The sequence below is a fragment of the Sinocyclocheilus rhinocerous genome, unplaced genomic scaffold (genome assembly GCF_001515625.1).
Source record: "Sinocyclocheilus rhinocerous isolate Xijiao unplaced genomic scaffold, SAMN03320098_v1.1 scaffold756, whole genome shotgun sequence".
Taxonomy (NCBI): Eukaryota; Metazoa; Chordata; class Actinopteri; order Cypriniformes; family Cyprinidae; genus Sinocyclocheilus; species Sinocyclocheilus rhinocerous.
In genome coordinates this window covers 324,879-331,068 of record NW_015662039.1, presented here as the reverse complement: position 1 = coordinate 331,068, position 6,190 = coordinate 324,879, and the positions used below count along the sequence as shown (strand labels likewise).

The 6,190-nt window shown below is 36.0% G+C and overlaps 1 protein-coding gene across 2 annotated transcripts in view; it reads left to right on the top strand.

The window, feature by feature from the left end:
* LOC107727366 (THADA armadillo repeat containing) overlaps window positions 1-6,190 on the top strand; it is a 97,487-nt gene that overhangs the window by 11,860 nt on the left and 79,437 nt on the right. The gene's annotated exons all lie outside the window — the stretch shown is intronic.

Sequence of the window (6,190 nt, the reverse complement as noted above, 5' to 3'; positions counted from 1 at the left end):
TATATATATATATATATATATATATATATATATATATATATACTGTATATATATATATATATATATACAGTTAAGTCCATATTTGGACACTGACACAATTTTCATAATTTAGGCTCTGTATCTAATAAATAAATATAGACTTCCATTGCCTTTTTGAATATATTATGCAATATCTCAAAAGAAAAAAAAGAGATTCAAAGACAATAATTAAATGGAATCATAGACAACACTTTGGTGGATCACCAGTTGGTGGTTGGGACCTGGTGCTACAACCTAAATGGTTCAAAATGGCTTCTAAATATCTGTCCACTGAAGTGGACACCATGCATGAAAGGGTTAAAAAGTGCAAACTGTGAAAATTACATAATCTAGGACCTGTATACAGTGTGTGCCATTGTAAAGATTGTAAGTCTATCCATCACCGTCTCAGTTTCATCCGCATTCATCTAACCTGACTAAAGACTTGGATAATCTGTTTCTCTTGTCGCAATGCATTCTGGGATTTACGTAGTCATTAAGGATTTTTATTTTAGGCAAGTCGTGATGATTTGAGAAGGCTAAATTTATCAAACATAGGCTCACTGTCTGCCGCTGGCCGCTTGGTCGTTACTTTAAAAAACAAAAACTTATATTTAACGAACAAAAATGATCAAAACGTTTTTCTAAATTAACTTAATAAAAAAAACGAAACGAAATATAATCACTTTGCCATTACATACAAAACTGAAGTATTTTAATAGCTGAAACAGTAGTATAAGCTGTTTTGGGAGAAGGGGAAAAAAGACCGGCTCGGGCCTGTAATTCTGATAAGCTGTCGGACACAGGCCGGGCTAGGGCCTAAATTGTAGCATGATTTTGCTCCATAGGGTTCAGGACAGTGAAAGCACCAGCTGCCTGCGCTTAGCAGTGTAGTTATTTTCCGTCTGCAGTAGTTTAAACCACATGCATGTATATGTTGTCTCCTGCTGTGCCCGTCTACAATTAGCATGTGCCCTCTTAGCATAGCGCTTTCATTTCAGACCAGCCTGCTGTTTAATGGGCCGACTACCTTTCCTATCCTGCATTCTTTTCAAATGGCTTCCTTTTTCCCTGAAGAGCCGAACCACTTCACACAGAACTCATTCAGCAGCTTTTTAGACCTGAGACTCTGGCAGCATCTCGGTCCTGTGAACCAATACGATACATAAACATCAACACTTTCTACATCCTGGTATATGTTCAAAACCTCATGGGTGACTTAAAGCCACAAGCACTTAGAGTACAATGTGAATATGTGTTTGTAACTGTGTACGATGAACCGAGCAAAAAATAGCTTGGTGTAAAGTGAAAATTCCCTCTCTCAAATGGGCCTTGTCCTGAAACCTACGGAGCTATCAGAATAGGGGCAAGACCCTTTTGGGGTAGGGGCGTGTTTGTTTTGGTGATTTCAAATATCAACATTGGCTACCAGAAATCACTTACTCTGCCTTTAAAGGAATAAATCAGCCAAAAATCATCTTTTACTCAACTTTGAGTTGTTACAAACGCATACTACTGTTTTTTTTTTCTGTGGAAAAGAAGAGAAGATATTAGTTAGATCTTTTCCGTTCAGTGAAAATGAATAGGAACGGATGCTGTTGAGCTTGAATAAATAGTTAATATAACTTTTAATATAAGTTGTTTTTATTTTTTTTTTAGATTTTTTCGTTTATTTATTGATTTTATAAATTTTTTTTTTTTTATGTTTTTGTACTTAATCATTGTTTTATTTTATTTTTACTTTTAGTTTTCTTATGTTAGAGTTGCCACAATTAATTTGTCAACTGGTATAATTTAAAAATTAAAAATGTAGTGCTTTTACTATCTAGTAGTACTTTCATGTTTAATGCATGTTTAATGGTTGTAGGTTTTTATAATATACCATGTATCAAATATATAAATTATTTTGTGGACATGTTTATTTAATTTTGGGTAGTTTTAAAGTCATTAAAATGTATTTAATGTAGTTTGTTAACTTTTTTTTTTTTTTTTTAATTTTCATTCCACAGTCTGAAGCCAAAATGTAAGCCATTATTTGTGTAAAATCATAAGATCTTCTAACTGATGAAGTGAAAATGCAAAAGTGCAAATAAGATTTGAGAGGTACAGTAGAGGCTTTTCAGAGATTTTTAGTGAATAGCAGGTTAAATTTCAATCTCTTTCTTACACAAAACTAATGCATGACTTATATATTGCATACATTGTATGGATATTGCATGTAATTTTTGGAGCTCTGACTCAATTTTACGGCATCTGACCCAATATGATTCTAGGTTTCTTTTGTAGCACATCCTGTGGAGCGCAGATTTGAAGTTTTTCAGTTTAAGGGGCAGAAGGTTTAAACTCTTAAATTAGTTTTTGATGTCTTAAGCTAAGAGCATAGCTTCGGCCAAAACCAGACAGCTTGATTAAATGTCCCCACTTTGTTTTCCGTGATAGATCGCTGTAGTTTCCAAATCCAGAAATTAGCGAGGGAGTGAGCAGACCTTGCAACATCTTTGCACATACAGAAAAATTAAGCAGTAAATCATTAGAACTGTTACTTGATACCCGTGCGAAGGTTTCCGAATGGGAATCGGAGTTGGTCGGGCGAGCGCGTTTGTGTCGGTGCGATTGTTATTTTCACCGCTCTGTCCTGCTGAATGACCTCAGCGCTTTAACAGATGGAGTGGAGTTATTCAGTGATGTCACCATGGCATATTCGCCTGTTATATAAAGGATGATCTAATGATGCTGCCGGGGTCCACATGGCTTGTGTTTGCGGTTTGTGTTTATGCCTCATACTACATCTTTTTCCAGACCGCATTTCTTCGGAGGGATCGGGCCGAGCGTGTGTTTATGACAGCGAAGGTTCTGTTTCCCAAACGTGTGTGTCCTGCATCCTGTTATGTGCTCCGTCTCTATGGAAACGCGGCACATGTTTTCGGACTGCAGAGGATCCATGGCAACTGCAAACAGTTAGTCACATCCCAGTGATGGATCATTTCTTGAGTTAAGAGTAAACTGCCTCTCGGTAGGGGATCATTGTGGTACCCGGAGAAATTAAGGTCCTGTTCATTTGTTTTAAGATCATGTTCGGTTAGACTGATAGACAGGCTAATCTGGAGCTAAGAAAGTTGGGTCTGTCTGGCTCTCCCATGGCTTTGGTTAAGCTGGGGGTCTCTCCGTCCCCTTTGGGCTGAGCTGAGAGAGTTGTGAGTAATTTGGATAATCCGGGGCCCTTATAAGCTTTAAGTGCTGTTGGAGCGCCTCGCTCTGTTTACAAGCTGGTTGCATTAGCTTGACTGTTCTGAGAGCTGATAGTGATTCTAAATTAATACGTTTAGCACTGCTTTGCAATTTTTCATGGGCGAAATCCCGGTGTTTTAAAAGGGAATCCACATGATTGGAAAAGATTTCCTCATTCATACTTCACAACAGGTTCACCAACTTTCTGTTGACCAACAGAAGGCTGCTTGGTTGAAACAGTGTTATTGTTTATTGAAACTTAAATTATAAAAAAAAAAAACCCGTAAAATAAAAGAAACAATAAATATTGAAAGAAAAATGAACATGTTAGTCAGTCAGTTGCCAAGGCAACGTTTTCATTTAAGTTTAAGTTAAATTTAACTACTTAAATTCTTAAACTGCAATAAAACAAATGAAAGCTAAATAGAACTATAAAAAAAAAAAAATGGCAATCACATAAAAATATTGAAACTTGCATTAAAATGCCAGCTGAAAAAGAAATAAAAATAAAAGCTAATTGAAAATATTTTTAAGTACTATGTTAGTATATTAACACTAAATGACACTGGTTTGAAAGTGACTTTTTTTGTAAGCTTTATACATCACTACCCTGTTGATAGCAGACAGTAGAACTTGTTTGCCGTCAAACTTTTGCTAATGCACCTTTATCCTTCATATAATCTTTATGTAAATACTGTTTTTCTCAACTGTATACAGTATGTTTGTCCAAAGACACTTGTCACTTGACTCGTGGTTTAGGTCCATGGTTCTCAATTGGTTTTGCTATCAGATCCAGAGTTTATGTTGGACAGCAGTTGGTGACCCAACAGAGTACCAAACTTGTACACGAACATGCTCTTAAAATGAAGCATTGACAGATTATAACTTGGATGCGCGGAAATTTCAGCCGCTGAAAATTATTTGGCCAAAAATGGCGTTTTCGGCTGAAAGGAAAAATAAACAACCTAAAATATAAGCCAAAATATATATATATTTTTTTAATTCAGTATCATTAAAATGGAGTTGAATTAAAAAGTCTTATAAAATTACTTTATATTATTTAATAAATTAATAAGTCACTATTACAAAGCATTATAACCATGAGCTGCATATCGTAGCTGTCGTGCAGAAGCCTTGTTTGTTAAAACCTGCTACTTTTTAGGAAATGAGAAACACCCTGTAGTTTCGAAATAATTAAACACTGTGTCATCAAAGTTGGTTTTGTGGCTTTACATATTCTCAGTATCAATACCATTTTACCACAAGCAGGCTTAAATGGGGTTATGAGGTTTTTGACCAGTGCATGTCGGAGATACGCATTTTGTCCATCATTAGAACGGCTGCATCTGAGGCAATACGTGCATCACATTGTTTTCATCAGCTTACACGTTACATACTTTATTGTAGCTATAGTGTTTTTCCTGTTGTTTAATACATTTGACTTTTTTTTTGAGTAGAACAATAAAGAAAAATTTTAGCTGAAACCGTGGACTTTGGTGATACATAAAATGCAATACCATTTTACCACAAGCAGGCTTAAATGGGGTTATGAGGTTTTTGACCAGTGCATGTCGGAGATACGCATTTTGTCCATCATTAGAACGGCTGCATCTGAGGCAATACGTGCATCACATTGTTTTCATCAGCTTACACGTTACATACTTTATTGTAGCTATAGTGTTTTTCCTGTTGTTTAATACATTTGACTTTTTTTTTTGAGTAGAACAATAAAGAAAAATTTTAGCTGAAACCGTGGACTTTGGTGATACATAACAACAGCTGCCGGCACTTGAGAGCCAAAAAAAAAAAAAAAAAAAATCATATACAGGCAACACAAAATTAATACCCTTGGCTCCTGACATTATACTGAGGTCCTTTGAAGCAGAACGATCGGTCTGTGTGTAAGACCGTATTGTGTATGACTACCTAGTTAATGCTAGACTTAGACACTCTTCTCCATTCTTCAAATACATGAAACATTAGCCTTTATAGACATATATTGTTTTTGAGTAAAGCAAATGCTGTAATTATTTAAACAACTGGTTCATACAAGACACAAGCACTTTTTAATATTTTTATTTGGTTAAATATTTATAAAACCAGCAGACAGACATAGAGTGACCAATAGCATTTATTTATGAAAAAATTAAAATAATAAAAAATAAAAATGCCAAAATATGGAGATACAAGGTTTCTGCTTGACTGTATGCTCGTCAGTGTGTATTTTTTATTTTTTCCCCCTTGTATGATGTGATCCATTTGTAAGTTGTGACCAACCAGAATTACTTGTTACTGACTTGTACAGGTCAAAATAATTTTCAACATGCTAGTACACTGCACTCTGCAAGTCTGCATCCAGTCTTTCATAATTTGCTGATCACACCATCTGTGGTATTTGTTTGTATTTTTCTCAATACCTGTTTAACCAGAATTTCCAAATCCACAGCAAGTTTGAGCTTGGAGTCAAAACAACAGCATTAGACTCGTGTTAACCCCTCTTAGTGCTAGACGTGCAGGAAAAGCTTCTATTTAGGTCACTGACCTGACGTGTAATTAGCTGGCTGTATTGGGAAATTTCTCGGCGCACGTGGAGCGTAAGCAAACTTTAGTGGCAGTGTTGTTGGTGGGGGGTGTGGGTGAAATTGCAAACAGGAAGTGTTTGGCTAAATAAAGTCCTGCAGAAGCTGAAGCGTTTGGAGTACGATGTAAATAGCTGCTCTGCTGCCATGTGGACCTTAACCGCTGGCCGCCTGTGGGAGGAGCTGTTTTGTTGATTTGAGAGCCAGGCTGGACATCTGTCTGTTTTTCTAGACATATTCATTAAAGGGATAGTTCACCCAAAAATGAAAATTCTGTCATTAATTACTCACCCTCATGTCCTTCCAAAATTAAGCGTGGGGTGAGTGAATAAAGGATTTTTAACATTTACAATGAAATGACATTT